Raw genomic sequence first — 15,170 nt, 5'->3', positions numbered from 1 at the left:
TAAGATAGATTTTAAAACCTAGCACAGTGGCAGTGGATAACATGCCTGATGACATAAGGAGTGGATAAACAGTTTAAGTACCATGATGTTAACCAAGAGAACTCTGAACTGTCAGCCCCCCTGGCCAACTGGAGAGGTGTTAACACTTGTTTTCTAAATGGACAGAATACTGGGGGGATGGAATATGTGCCTTCCTGACAGTATGAGATTAGTTTTATCTTTCTGTTTTCAATTACAGACTGGTCAGTTCAGAGATTATGTGAACAAATGTCTCTTTTTGTGGGGGCTTTATATTCATTATGTTCAACTTCCAAAACATGTTGCCATTACAGGTTGCTTCAAGAGCCAAATGATAAATGATCCTGTGTTCAACTGAATCACATAATGACAACTGGGCATTCTCTAAGTAATGATCCCAAGTGTTATTCTGTCCATTCTACTTAGACAGTATCTGATGGGAACTTAAGTTCTTAAATGCTACTGCCTTCTAGTTCTGAGAGAAATACTTCCTGCCTACTCTCCACAAAGAATTTATTACAGTATTTTAAAGTCAATATTAAAATATTGTTCATTAACTACTCTAATATCTTGCTTCCCCTCAAACCCCATTAATATACCCAGGACAATGAAAATCATGATTTAGACTGAGTATTAAATGATCTCTCATTTCTCAATATTCAAAATTCACTTAAAATGACTCCACAGCTTAATGTGCAAATTCAGCTTTAGCATGTGTATTCATTTAACATCTTAAATGCAGTATAGTGTATAAACTACACAAAAGCAGTTATCATGGAAGAGTATCAGCTACGTAGTTTGTTGCCAGGAAAAATAAAAACTTAAAAAAAAAAAAAAAAAAAAAGACAGGAGTTCCCATTGCGTTGCAGGGGAAATGAATCTGACTCGGAACCATGAGGTTGCAGGTTCGATCCCTGGCCTCAATCAGTAGATTAAGGATACAGCATTGCCATGAGCTGTGGTATAAGTCAGACACAGCTCGGATCTGGCATTGCTGTGGCTGTGGTGTAGCCTGGCAGCTGTAGCTCCGATTCAACCCCTGGCCTGGGAACCCCATATGCCTCAGATGTGGCCCTAAAAAGCAAAAAATAAAAAATAAAATAAAACTAAGATGTTAAAAAAAACCTTAATCCCATACTTTAAGAAAAATCTTATTAACTGCCCTAATAGAGTTACTTTCAATAATGAAAGATTTGAGAAATTCAGGTATCAAGACAAAAGAGGGACTGTCAGGATGGCAATTCTAGTGACCCAGAGTCAGTAATCTAATATCCTTGAGGGGATGTGAAGAGACACAAAATGCTTTCTTCAAATAAAGTTGAACCTTTCAAATGTATTGTGACAAGGCCACAGGCAAATTTCAACGCTGAGCCTTAGAGTTCAAAATAAATTATAATCAAGTTACACCCATTAATTTCACCATAATGCAACCATGAGGCACATTTCCTGTATAGCAAATGAAAGAAATGATGAACTGCTTAGGACAGAGTGACTTGAGGGGAAAGAAAATGCATCAGGAGTTCACACTTCATAGTAGTCAGAGAAACAGGGTTGGATGAAGCTACAATGTCTCGACTTGAGGAAACAATGCGAGTGAGGCTATCATCTTCAAATTAGTGTTTTAAGTTGCTTCAGTGTTAGTACGTACTTTGGAGTCTGAGTATTTCCTATAAAGTGACATATCCCTTGTTCATTTCCAAGTAGAGAGCATCTTAATGATTCCTTTTAAATTTAAGCATCAAATAATTCTTCTATTCTAGTACCAATTAACTTTGGTCTCTCTAGGCCATCTTATAAAATCAAGTAGTACGGCACAAGATGTGTTTCAGGCTTTATTGCCCATACTTATTACTGCGGACAAATTCAGAAGGCTCTTCTATTGCAAAAGATATCAAGCTCAAGATATGAGCTGAATAGAGCCAACTTTTTTTTTTTTTTAAAAAAAAACCAAACTTGCATATATAAGATGTTATTTACATGCACGCAAAAGATATGCTGTTGTGATTTGGGGAAGTCAGGTTAAAATTTACTCACTGTGTTTCAAAATGATTTGGGGAACAAGTCTAAGTTTTTCAGAGTAAGAGTTAAGATTGACATTTGGAGGAGTTTCCTTTTCAACGGAAATGAATATGGCAACCTCTGTTCTCCAGTCATCCTGTCACGCCAGGGTACTGAAGCATGGATTGTAAACGGAAGAGCACCCACTGTTCTGAGATCTCCCTCGTATCAAGTCACAATATTTTAAGAAATGACAGCCTCAGCTTTACAGACAGAAGAGCCCAGTGAGCTTTTAAAATTCTGACTTTTGAGCTCCATTCCCTCTCCATTAACTTCCTCAAATTCCAACATATGTTATTGCAGGAAAATCAATCTCTTATTTCCTTCCACCTTATTTCTAGTCACATTCTTCCCAAATCAGCACAATTGCATTTATGCACATCTTTTAAGTCTTAGTTCTTTTTGTCTTAATGGAAAGAGCATTGCTGTCACAGGGGAAGAGCCAGAAATTGGGAGAAAAAAAATGGCAAAGAATGCCTAGGTACTCAGTAGCTGTGGGTGGAAGAATCAGCATCAGTTAATGTAACATACAAGAGGGCCTCAAATACAAATGGAAACTCAAAACCTTTACTATAAAATGAGAGCAGTTCCAACTCAGCTTTAATGATAACATTAAGACACCTCACTTTGTTTGTAATTAATCTTCACTGGAGTTTAAAATGAGGTTAACAAAAATTGTCCTAGACCATACTGAATAATATATATTTTTGAAGATGTTACAAGAAATAACACTACTGTCAGCTGTGATTCAACTCTGTTTTCATTTTAATCTGAGCAAGTAGTACATAGATTTTCCCATTTCAGTTTCAGAGGTCATTGCTTACAGCTTTCAGATGTATGTATCACTGGTTCTAAGATTTTTTTGAGTTCTTGAACAATAGGGGACTGACCAGAGGGTGGAGAAAGAAGAAAACCACTCAAGGTAAAGGATTAGGAGTCAGGGACAGTGGGAAGCTCGCTGAGGCATTACTATCACTGAGAGAGATGGCATGACCGCTGAGGTTACAGGCGTGTAACCTGCACCAAAGGATCAATTTCAGATTTATTATTTTGCTGGCTTTATGCTGAATCTTTAATTAAAGTTGTAATTTCCCAAGTTTAAATTGATGTTTGAATATACTGTGCCAAATTTGGGTTTGCATTATGGCTCCAAGTCAAAATCCTGCTTGTGCTCCCAGTAATAAATATTCTGCAATAGTTTTGTAAGAACAAGCCATGTTCAAACAGGGTTGTAAAGATAGCTACCATCTCCTTACAACCTGGAAAAATAACTCCTTTATCTTCTCATGCCCACAATCCTGCCTTTGGTTAATTTCTATAGCACCCTTTAATATTTTCATTGCATATAGTTCTCTCTTACACTGAGCCCACATTCCTAAGAATTGGCACTGATTTCCCTACAATCTCTCACCATTTAAAGGGGAATTCTATGAAGCACATTTTATCTAAATATAGAGAATGATTAAGAAAAGAAACGTGAAATGGGCATAGAAGGTACAATTAATAACAGAAAAAAATCTATTTTCAAAGGTTAGTGCTTCACAGATTAAATTCTTCTAAAATATCTCCTTTTAATATGCAGATCACTTAAAGAATTCAAGGAATACTTTATCCAAAGTGGCAGTGTACTGGGGAAGTCTGAGGCTTCTAGAATAAGGCAGCGTGGGTCTGAATCCTGCTGACATCTTCTTGTGACCTTGAGCAAATCACCTTTTTTAAGTCTCTGTTCTCTCATTTGTCAGTTGGGGGGTATCAATATTACCTGCCTCCTAAGTAGTTCAAAACTATTCATTTTATTTGAAGAATTTAGTAGCATCCGCCACATAACCGGTTAAGGCAATATACTGTAATTATTACAGGTATAGAGAATAATATATTACTCAAATATTCTTCTTGGCTTAAAAACGTAGATTTAGGTATTCTGAACTATACATCTATGATTAATATGTTCATTCATGCTAAAATATACCATAAAGAATTAGGGCTCTTTTGTTGAAAAGCATTAGAGACAAGTGTTGCAAAGTAAAACACTACCTAGTTTAAATTCACCTTTCATCTATTTAGAACTCATCTGAGCTATAAGGTTAGAACCCTTATAGGAGAGGTTGACACATTAGGGCAAGTTGTGAAGTCAATTTTATCTTTACTGCTTTCACACATTTTCTCTTTTCAGATTTCCTCATGCCAGCCCTTTCAAGCCCTATTACAGAGGCATCTAAAGGACAAACAGCACTGAACTGTGAATTAGATCATCTGACTCATAGAACCAGCTCTGATTTAGTCTTGTAAACTGGGGTCAGTTGTTCAACCTCTCTCAAATTCCCCATTACAAAATTAAGTGCAGGGAATGGTGATGTTGGAGTTCTTTCCAGCCCGAAAAGGTGATAGTTCTGTTCCATTAACAGGTGCATGATCTTCCAGAAGAGCTTCAAATTTTATGTCAAATTTCCATTTTGATTAAGGAATGAAAATGTAACAGGTTGGGGATTCTCAATTTGGATTTAACACGAACTCCTAAGCAGATTCCGTAACTTATCTGTCACTTTTAATTATTAAAACAAGTCCAGTTTCAAAATTCAGTCTCGGCTTCCATATAAATTCCATCTCCTCCCCTATGGTTATCAGAATCTTGACCTGAAATTCAAGTGACCTCAGGTGGGGGAAGCTACATCAGTTTGCTCTTCTACCCTTCTGTCCACCTCTGCACTTAGAGTGGGAGAGAAGGGCGTTTCTTCGGTCTAAGATTGTGGTGACTCCCCTCCCCATTTCCTCTCAAAGCCTAGGTCAGATGGCATTGGGACTGGTAGAGAAAATGGGGAGGATAGAAGAGGGCAGGCATTTTTCCATGATTTGTAGATCCTGCTCTAGCTTCCCCCCCCCTATCTATTGCTAGTTGTCTTCCTTACATCTTAAAGGAGTCAGACCTTCCTGCAATAAAAACTGTAACTATTTTCATTAAATTAAATCAAAACATTGAATCACAGTATCTACATATTAAGATAACCTGTAACTATTCTCATTAAGAAAAAAAAAGAATTCAGGAAATCCTTAACTTTTTGTTTCTGTAACGAGTTTACTCAGCACTGAAAAATCTCGGCTAAGTGACCAAAAGAGAAAGGTTAGATTTCTGACCAAGCACCTGTAGGGTTCCCAGCATTCAAATATTTTTGAATTAATTTCATATTCCTCCTTTCTTTGAAACTATTTGAAGAAAGAACTCACAATTTATTTTTCAAAGGACACTAATCAACAGCATCAGCCATCATGACATGGTGTTTTATCTAAGGGAGCTCAGTTATTTCCAAGAGACATGTTGTAAAATTAGAATTATTAAAATGTGTTTTATGTGTCTGAATTTCTCTTTTCCAAAAAATTATTTTTTCCTTCTTAGAGAGAAGCTATTAAGAGTATTTTTTTTTCCAAATAGCCTTTTAAAAGTGTTTTCAAGGTTTCATTTCAATCTGGCCTGGAAGAGCAAGATATCCATATTAAAACAGGGAAGATTTAGAACTCATGAACAAATGACTATATTGTTCTCGAGCAGTTCAACTACATTTTTTTTCTTTGTCTTGAGAATATAATGCAGACCCTGATGCTTTGGTTGCCAAAAAGCATAACAGTCATTCCCCCCTCCCCCAAGCATAGTCTACAAATTAACAAGTGTCACTTATGGTTAGTCATCTATTCTGTTTAGCTATGTTGTTTCATATGGTTAAAGGCAGTGAAATGTCAAGAGTGTATTTGGTGGTTTCTGTGGCTAAGGCAATCAGTACCCATGGTGGCCATCAGGCATTAGGGACTGGATAAGGGAGCAGTGAGTAGGCTGACACACATTTGAAGGCATCCTCCCTCTTTTCTTCCACAGGCAGAGTATCAAACTTCTTAGCCTATTTTTCCCCCCTCAACTATATGATCAAAATTCCAAAGTCTGAGTTCTACATGTAGAAAATGTTTGGCAACTATTACTCAACACTTTTACTTTAACCTGAGAATAAGAGCTTTCTTCTTAATCCCAGCAAAACTGCACACCATACTCAATGTTAGAGAGTCATCTTCAGTGTGTGCCTTATATATTGTGAATCCACTGGGAAGGGCAGATTTTTTATGGTGGTTTTATGTCCACAGCTTGAACACAGTCTTTAAGAAAAATAGGATAATAAAACAATGGGATGTTAAGGTAAGACTTTTAAGATTTTTACAAATCACATATATATTTATATTTGCTTTCAAATCCTAAAACAATGATCAGGGAAAGTAAGAAATGAGAGGCCTTCCTGCTGTTTGTATTTAGAAAGCCAATTTCAGAGATTTTTCTAGCAAGAGTGCCCTTTGTTTACAGCTGAGTTGACAATCTTGTCTCATATAGACATTTAGTGGGCAAAACATTATGCACCTTAACAAGTCCCTAATGCAAACATAAAGCAGAGCAATGTCTCAGCTATAACAATAGCACACCATTATGCTTTTTTTTTAAAACACATTCACTATGTATGATATTGACAGATAAGAGCTGTATGTCTTCAAGCATGCTTCTTGGGGTTCATCTTTTTCAAACGACCTGTTCCATGGGATTTCACTACTTCTTAAAGGATCTATTATATATTTTGGCAGTAAGACCAGACTTGCTTACCAATTTGGTATCACAAACCTTTCAAAACCAGTACACAATTTGCTTCTAGTGTTATGCACGTATACATCATATAGTTCACTTGTCTTTAGTCAGTATGACTGAAACTGTGTAAATTGTTTTCTGTAGTATCTGATAATGTGTATAAGTTCTACAGGTCACTCTATAGGATTGCCTGCATACGGCAGAGGCCTGTCACTCATTTCTTTTTTAGAAAAACAAAAACAAAAACAAAACAAAAACATTTTTCCTGAATATTTGGGAGGAAAATCTTTCTAGGCAGCCTGGGAGGCTCTGGGCAAAGTACAGTCACCTTTCACATCTGTAAATCAAACTGCTTCTCTGAATGAGTCAAGCCAGAAGTGAAAATGAGATGTAGTTTTCATTCATGTGTATAAAAGCCAAGACAATCTAGAGAAATTAGAAACATCACCTCAAAAAACTAATACATCTAGACCAAATTCAGGATTATTTTGCTATAGCATTTTATAAATATGCATAGTGTCTGCCTCTGACAGTAGCTACCACAGAATCTTAGGCAATACCCTTTGGGAAGTAAGGTAAGTTAAAAAGGTTTTATCAAAGACACATAAGATCATATGCAAATAATGGATAAGTGCCAAACCAAAAATAACAATTAAAAACAAATTTATATTTAGCCAGGCTCTTCATATAGATTTAAAATAGCCGACATTTCAATAGGTGACAAGTGTTTTAATATAATTAAGATATCAAATTCTTGAGATATACTTTATACCACAAAAATTAAATTGGTAATGTTTTCCAAGCATTATCAGTATGAATATATACATTTAACAAAATAGTAATATTCATAAAAATTTAAATGTTGAGTTTGAATATATTGCTACCAAACTTTTCAAAGTGCTGTGGTTATAAATGAAGAGTCTATATTTGTTATACTATTTTGTAAGATTAAAATGGCTATAATACTTGACCCATATGAAGACACTGGTAACAATTTTGTATTAGTTGAACACAAACTCACATACCTTTAGTATGTATACCATAAGACACATCTTTAGTACATACATATTTTTAGAAATTGTACCTCCCTGAATTGTTTCCTACACAGTGATTTATGTTTGCAAAGATACTGTGACAGCAGCCCAATGGAAAATAATTCATTCAACATCCATTCATCATTTCTCAAGTGAGTTCTTGGTGAGCAATAGTTAGAGTTAATACAAGGATAGAGTTGCACCAGCCTTCTAAATGCTCAAAGCTTAATGCATATACACAATAGAAAACCAAGGAGTGTAATACAGTGTTAGAGATACATAATACCATCATATAGCTCTACATGGTAGGTCTATGTGGTTCACTCAACTCAAAGGTTTAGGATGGATTAAGAGGATAGAGTTATAGAGGATGAACCTGAGCTGATTTCTGCATGACATCAAGTTGGATTGGCAAACACGAATAGATATTCCTGGTTTGAAGCCTGGGACATGGGGGGAGATGGGCATGTCTGCTGAACCACAAGTTCAGTATGCCTGAACATTAGTGTCCATGGAAAAGAGGTGGGGCATCAAAACAGGCACCACGGATTCACTATGCCTCTGGCATCATGCTAAGGAATTTAAATTCTACCCAAAATGCAATCAAAGGCCAATTACAAACAGAGGTTGTCAAGTTGTAACCTAATTTACTTTGTGTTATAGGACGATTATCTGTAGTGGGGAGCGGGGTTAGAGAGTACCATGATTAAAAACTGATGGTCTTGTTAGGAGGATGCTATAATACAAGGGAATTCATAACCAATAAAGTCTATCAGTGAATGATTTAGGAGTAGACTCATTTGCCAGTATGCGGTGACTTTTTTTTTTTTTTTAATTTTAGTAGGGAAGAAGAGTGAGAAAGTTTAAATATAAAATTAGTACATTCTCATTGTAAAATAAACCAGGAAATTAAAAAGAATTAAAAGGCACTTAAAATTGACCATACGCTTACTTCTTAATGTTATTTTTATCTGTACTTTCATATTACATTCTCCTTTTAATTAATGAATTAATGAAGTCTAGATTGTTTTACTTTCTTTTCATAAATTAAAAATATGGATTCAAAATAATTGCAGAGTTCCCACTGTGGCTCAGGGAAAATGAATCTGACTAGCATCCATGAGGATGCAGTTTTGATCCCTGGCTTCATTCAGTGGGTTAAGGATCCGGTGTTGCTGTGAGTAGTGGGGTAGATCATGGACCTAACCTATGATGCTTGGGCTGTGGTGTAGGCTGCCAGCTGCACCTCCAATTTGACCCCTAGCTTGGGAACCTCCATATGCCATGGGTGCGACCCTAAAAAGACAATAATGAAACAACTAAATAAAACCAAAATAATTGGTGTAAGCTTGACATACTTCCAGGCTATTGTTAACTCTAAATTTGAACCTAGAAAGTCTTGTCAATTTTGTTGTTTAATTTGCTTGGTTTATTGTAGTATGCTATACTGCAGTATGTCATGTCTGTCAAACTATTTGTACTTGCAATGAAATAAATGTTAAATCTAGCAGCAATTCAATCACTTACAGGGATGGAATAGTTTATATTATTACTAGGTAAACAAATCTGTACCAACTGGAAGCTCCAAGTTAAAAAAAAAAAAATCCATTCCCATGTTCCAAACCTCATTTAAAGTACTAAAGTTTCCTAATAACCTACTATTAATCTTTATGAAATACAGGATTAAGATATATATTTGTGAAAAATATGCCTTTGATAATGCAAAATTAATGGATTCATGGCATTGTGAATTGATTTGTAAAGAACTAATCCAAATTGGACTTAAATTGGACAAAACCGGACCATATATCACAAATGGAAAGTCAATTATGAAACTAAGGTAGAAGACGAAACCAATACTTTAGAAAAATGAAGTTTGAGTTAACATGTAGCCAGGAATGATGAAACAATGAAACCAGAAATATGATATTCTGGTTTTATCCAAGATAAGTTGTCCTAAAGAATATTAGATGATCATGAAGATACATTTCCTTAATGAGCTGACAAAAATATTACTTTGAGGCGATAAGTAATGAAATAGTTTAAGTTTGAAATTAGACTTTTTCTTTCCTTCAAACTGTAGAACCTATTTTGTTTTCTTGCTGTAATTTCACATTCATTAGGTAATCTTCCTGACCTCAAAAGGGTATTCATAACTGAGAAGTGAATGTTGTATGTATTTGTTCAATCAGTTAATCAATGAATATCTTCTGACCTAGAATTATCTGACATATCAGAGAGAATGTGCTGGTTTTGTACTTTTTATTTTTTTACTATTTATTTGTATTTTATTTTTATTTTTTTTGCTTTTCAGTGCCACACCCCTAGCATATGGAAATTCCCCGTATAGGGGTCAAATTGGAGCTGTAGCCTCTGGCCTACACCACAGCCACAGCAATGCAGGATCCAAGCCATGTCTGTGACCCACACCACAGCTCATGGCAATACCAGATCCTTAACACACTGAACAAGGCCAGGGATTGAACCTACATCCTCATGGATACTAGGCTGATTCAGTTACTGCTGAGCTACAATGGGAACTCCTGGTTTTATGCTTTTTAAAATGTGCAATAGAAAATATAAATTAATGTGGAATATAAGCATAGTCCTTTGAAAAGTATGCTATACTATAAAGAACATTCTGAAGAATATCTGTGTATATCTGTATTTATATATGCATATAAGCACATACTAGTCAACAAAAGGAAAGAAAATATTCTATGTTATAAACTTGTATTGACTTTCTGTGCATGATTGAGAATTATGTGAATCTGTGCAGCATGAGCTGACTTTTTATAATCGGATCAATGCTAGACAAGCTAGAATATTAGAAACAATTTAGTATAAAGCAAATGTTTTTCATTCACTAATTTATCAATTTTAATGGAGCACCTTCTTTGTTTCAAGACAGTCTATACCAGTATCATAATACTGAGAAAACAAAAAACTTTCTATACTTTAACTTTCATTCCAGTGGGCAAGGCAGGAAATGATAAACATATCAATTAAAAATATATCAGATGGTGATAAGTGATATGGATAAATATGAAGGATAAAGGAGGAGGAACATGCCAGATGTGAGAGAAAGAGGCTATTTTGCTGAGGTGTCCAGGATGGCCTCTTTGGTGACATTTGAGGAGAAACAAAGGAAAGTAGGGAGTAATCTCTGAAGATATGTAAGGGTAGGTATTACAAGCCAGCAAAACAGTCTGTTGGAGCAAATAACTTGATGCAAGAGGAACCTTGGTAGTTTCTGCAAAATGCAAGAGATGCAGTAAATGAGAGATGTATGGGTTTCGGCCTGTGTCTGTAGGATATTGAGGTCAAGTTCATTGCAGAGGGTGGGTTAGATTTTGGGGATAGCACTTCCACTTTGGGATTTTGTCTGTCTAGGCATGATATCGGAAAGTGATGATGAAAAGTGCCCCCTTCCACTATGAAGAAGGTCTCTGTTTGGGGTTGGTAAATTAGCTGAGTACCGTAATAGCAGCTCATTCTAATGAGCCATCTGCAATCTACACCACAGCTCACAGCAATGCCAGATCCTTAACCCCCTGAGCGAGGTCAGGCCTCAAACCCTCATCCTCATGGATACTCATTGGGTCCTTAACCCTCTAAGTCACAATGCAAACTCAGATTTGCTGCTTTTAAAATGCATATGGTGGGTTATTATCTGGTCCAGAGGCTTTTCAACTGTTCTACAGGAGCTTGGAGAAAGCTAAGTTTCTGAGAACTGCTGTGTGGCTCCACTTGTTCCACTCCAGAGTAGCTCTGACTATTCTTGGTATAAAACAAGTAAGAGATTATGTCTTCAAAATTTTACTGCTAAAATAGCAAACAAAACCCTTCAAAAGTCACTTAACTACTACAAACCACACTTAATTATTATAATCTTGTTTGAGATTATATTGCTAAAACATGTCAAAGGCTAGATTTAAATACTGAAGTATCTACTTCCAAAGCTCATATAATTTCCATCATACTTTGATTCTATACAGTTGAAACTCCTACACTTACATTTCACTATTGTGCACTGGTTACACTTATTTTACATTACATACATTAGTACAAAAGTTAGAAATTAGAGCTGTATTCATTAAGTTTAAGGTAGACTACTTTAAGGTTTTAAAGAAATTCTTAGGAGACTGAAAAGTCTCTTCTCCTTAGAAAGTTTTCAGATTAAGTTTTATCTAAGGGCCAAGAAATCACACTACAAGTCAATGTGAAATGTACTATTGATCTCTAATGAGTTTTGAATCCTGGAGAAATACCTCTCAATTCTTATGTGACAATCACACGAGAAATACAAAACAGTTAAACTGGGTCATTGTGTCGTACAGCAGAAATTGACAGAACATTGTAAATCAACTATAATAAAAAATTATTTAAAAAGAAAACAATTAGGAATTTACCTTATATCTAGACATTGAATGCAACTCTTGAGAATTGGACCTTATAGTAATCAAGACATATTGCCACAGAAGATTACTAGCTCAGACAAGGGAACACTGATTGTTCTGAAAATGGACTTAGAGAGAACACCAGTTCTCTTTAAGGTAAGCATCTTTAAGGTATCACACATAAAGTCTGTGAAAGGAGATGGATGCTTAACAATTCAACAGGGGAGTATTTGGGGATCAGAACACTAACAGCACAGTGACTAGACATAGTACCTATTTACATAAACACCTTGTCCAATATAAAGACACAATGGAAACTATACTTTCATCTTGGTCAACTCTAATAAAGTAACCCAACAGCTTCTAGATTAAGCATTTGGGGAAAAACTGCTCTCTTAGCAATGCGTCTTACAAAATAAAGCTAGCATCCTCAATACAGAATTCAGGAGAAAATGAAATAAAAGGGTAACAAAAGATCAGTAGGGAATTAGTGATAAAATCAGCAGGAAATCCACTATGCTCCAGACAATAGTTCACCAGACTGACTACTGATGAACAGGGCTTGAAGGGAGGGGAGCCAAGTGCAGCCATTCCAAACAGCAGGAAAATGGGGAGCACCAGCAGGAAACAAGGGAAGCTGCCAGGGGGTCCATTGAAAAGTTAATTGAAGCAACAAGCTGAGAGCCCTCTAAGTCAGGGAGCAGACTCAGGGAGGAGATGACTCCGGGAAACAGATGGAGATGTGCAGCAAGAAGGAACTGAAATAACAAGAATGAAAAGAAAGCAGACAGTGCCATGGATGATGAAACCTCCATCTGAGCCAAATCCTGAAGAATTCTTGGCCATCCAGGAGGACTACAGGTGTAACTATAAATGCAATCATAGCAAACAGACACCACACATTCAATGCAGTGTAAAACATGCATTTGAATGATGTGAAAAGATATTGGTAGTCTTTTGCATGCCATATTTATTTTGATCGTCTATTTGAGCTTTTACAAAAGCAATTTGTTCAAAATTTTCTTTAGTAAAACCAAAATATCAATCAAAAAATCTGAGCTATTATGATTCAGAAACACAATCAGTAATGATACGGCAGCCTCTACAATTAATAAATTATGGACACTAAAGTTCTGGACCTCATGGTTGGAAGATAGAACTCTGCTTTCTTCCTCAGGTTCTTAGAAACAGCCACATTTATATACAAGTTGTTCTCACTCTACAAGCTCTCTATGATACGCACTTGGCAGTATTACAAATCAATGCATAGAAGAGTTTGCCCTTGGATGTTCTGTATGTTGAGATACAGGTGATATTAAGTTATGGCAGATCAGACTCCAGGAAAAAAAATCTTTTTAGAACCAATCCATTTAGGGGGATTGCCACTATAGAGGTTTCAAACATCAGGGAGATCTGAGTATATGAGTAAACCCAGCTCAGGAGATGCAATCCCTCAGAAATAGAAGCTACTTAAAAGAAAAGTCATCACAAAATACACCGAAATTCAGGGGATCACATTTCCCTCTCAGTGTTGAATATGAAGACTAATTTTTAAAAAGTGTATTTAAGTGTGTTTTCTGATCAGTAAATAGTAAACTCATATTAGCACTGCTATAAAAGGAAATTGGAGATTCAGGCATAATTTTACTTCCATGATCAGGCAAAAAATAAAAGTACTTAGAAAGATCCTGATCCTTCATTTTAAAAATAAAATAAAATAAACCTTTGCAATTTTAAACATATTTACCAAAAATTCAGCAAGTTATTTCAAGTCGCAGTTTATGTACTTGGTGATAAGAATTAAGAACAAAGTTAATTAGGCAAAGTTAATTAGACAAGAATGAATGGCATTTTGAGCTAGAGAAGAAAATTAAAAAATTTCAAGAATGTGGTAGAATCAGCAATTAGGTGTTGAAACTTATTTCATCCCTTCCAGATTCATTTTATTAATGTGAATTATTTAGTATGGGTAAAAATACTAAGAATTAAAGTACAGAGTAACTCAATGTCAGTTTCTCCAAAGATTCTAGTACATGCAAATTCTTGAGTTTACTGATTTTCAAGTGTTGTAAGACTGCTAACTAGTATCATTTTAAGATATAAGGCCCATGAAAATAATTTGAGAAAAGATCAACAGTGTATGATAAAAATCCTTTTCTTAGATAACATACAAACACCCAGAACATAAGCTTTGGTTCATACAATGAGAAATTGTTTCAAGTTTATATATAGCAAGTCTGAATTTTAGTTTACTTTTCTTAAGTTGATTTGGATAGAGTTTTAAAAAAGATTTAAGTCAAATACAAAACAGTGTGCACTAAAGATTGAGAATCATCTATTTTGAATTATCCTGTAAATTATCAGAACTTGACTCTTAGATTTACTGGTATCATTTCCCGTTGTAGTCCTTAGACTTTTTTTCTTTAAATGCCTGCACGTGCTGTACATGGAAGTTCCTGGGCTAGGGGTTGAGTCAGAGCTACAGCTTTGGTCTATTTCACAGCCATGGCAACACCAGATCACAGCTGCATCTACAACCTAAATCACACCCTGCGGCAATGCCAGGTCCTCAACCCACTGACTGAGGCCAGGGATTGAACCACATCCTCAAAGAAAAAAATGTCAGGTCCTTAACCCACTGAGCCACAACAAGAACTCTTCATTAGACTTTAAAAATATGAATCGTCATTATTCATCAAGAATTGTGATTAGGTATATGATTGCATTTATTCCTTATTGTAGGTACTATTATCTCTAATTTATAAATGAGGGGGAATTTGGGTGTGAGACACTAGATACAATGAATATATCAGATGTTCACATAGGCAAGATTAAAAACTTTAGATTTTTTATCAGTGTACATGCAAGAACTATGACTCTCATAATACAATATAAGACCTTGTTTTCTGATAGCAGTTTTAGATCAGTCCAAAAATATCTTTTAAATATACTTCTGGAAAAATCTTGGAGACAAAAATCTGCATTTACAATCAAGGTAGAAAGGGTACAGTACTTGTGGAAAGCTTAAGTATATGATTAATCTCTAGA

The 15,170-nt window shown here is 35.6% G+C and overlaps 1 protein-coding gene across 15 annotated transcripts in view; it reads right to left on the bottom strand.

Moving 5' to 3' along the window:
• TENM3 (teneurin transmembrane protein 3) overlaps window positions 1-15,170 on the bottom strand; it is a 2,581,468-nt gene that overhangs the window by 2,259,468 nt on the left and 306,830 nt on the right. The gene's annotated exons all lie outside the window — the stretch shown is intronic.

Source organism: Sus scrofa, chromosome 15, assembly GCF_054392235.1.
Source record: "Sus scrofa isolate SSC_HxYL_T2T_F1_AM1 chromosome 15, Sscrofa_HxYL_maternal_Yorkshire_Landrace_v2.0, whole genome shotgun sequence".
Lineage (NCBI taxonomy): Eukaryota > Metazoa > Chordata > Mammalia > Artiodactyla > Suidae > Sus > Sus scrofa.
The sequence above is the reverse complement of the archived record's forward strand: the minus strand, read 5'-3'. Positions and strand labels throughout refer to the sequence as shown.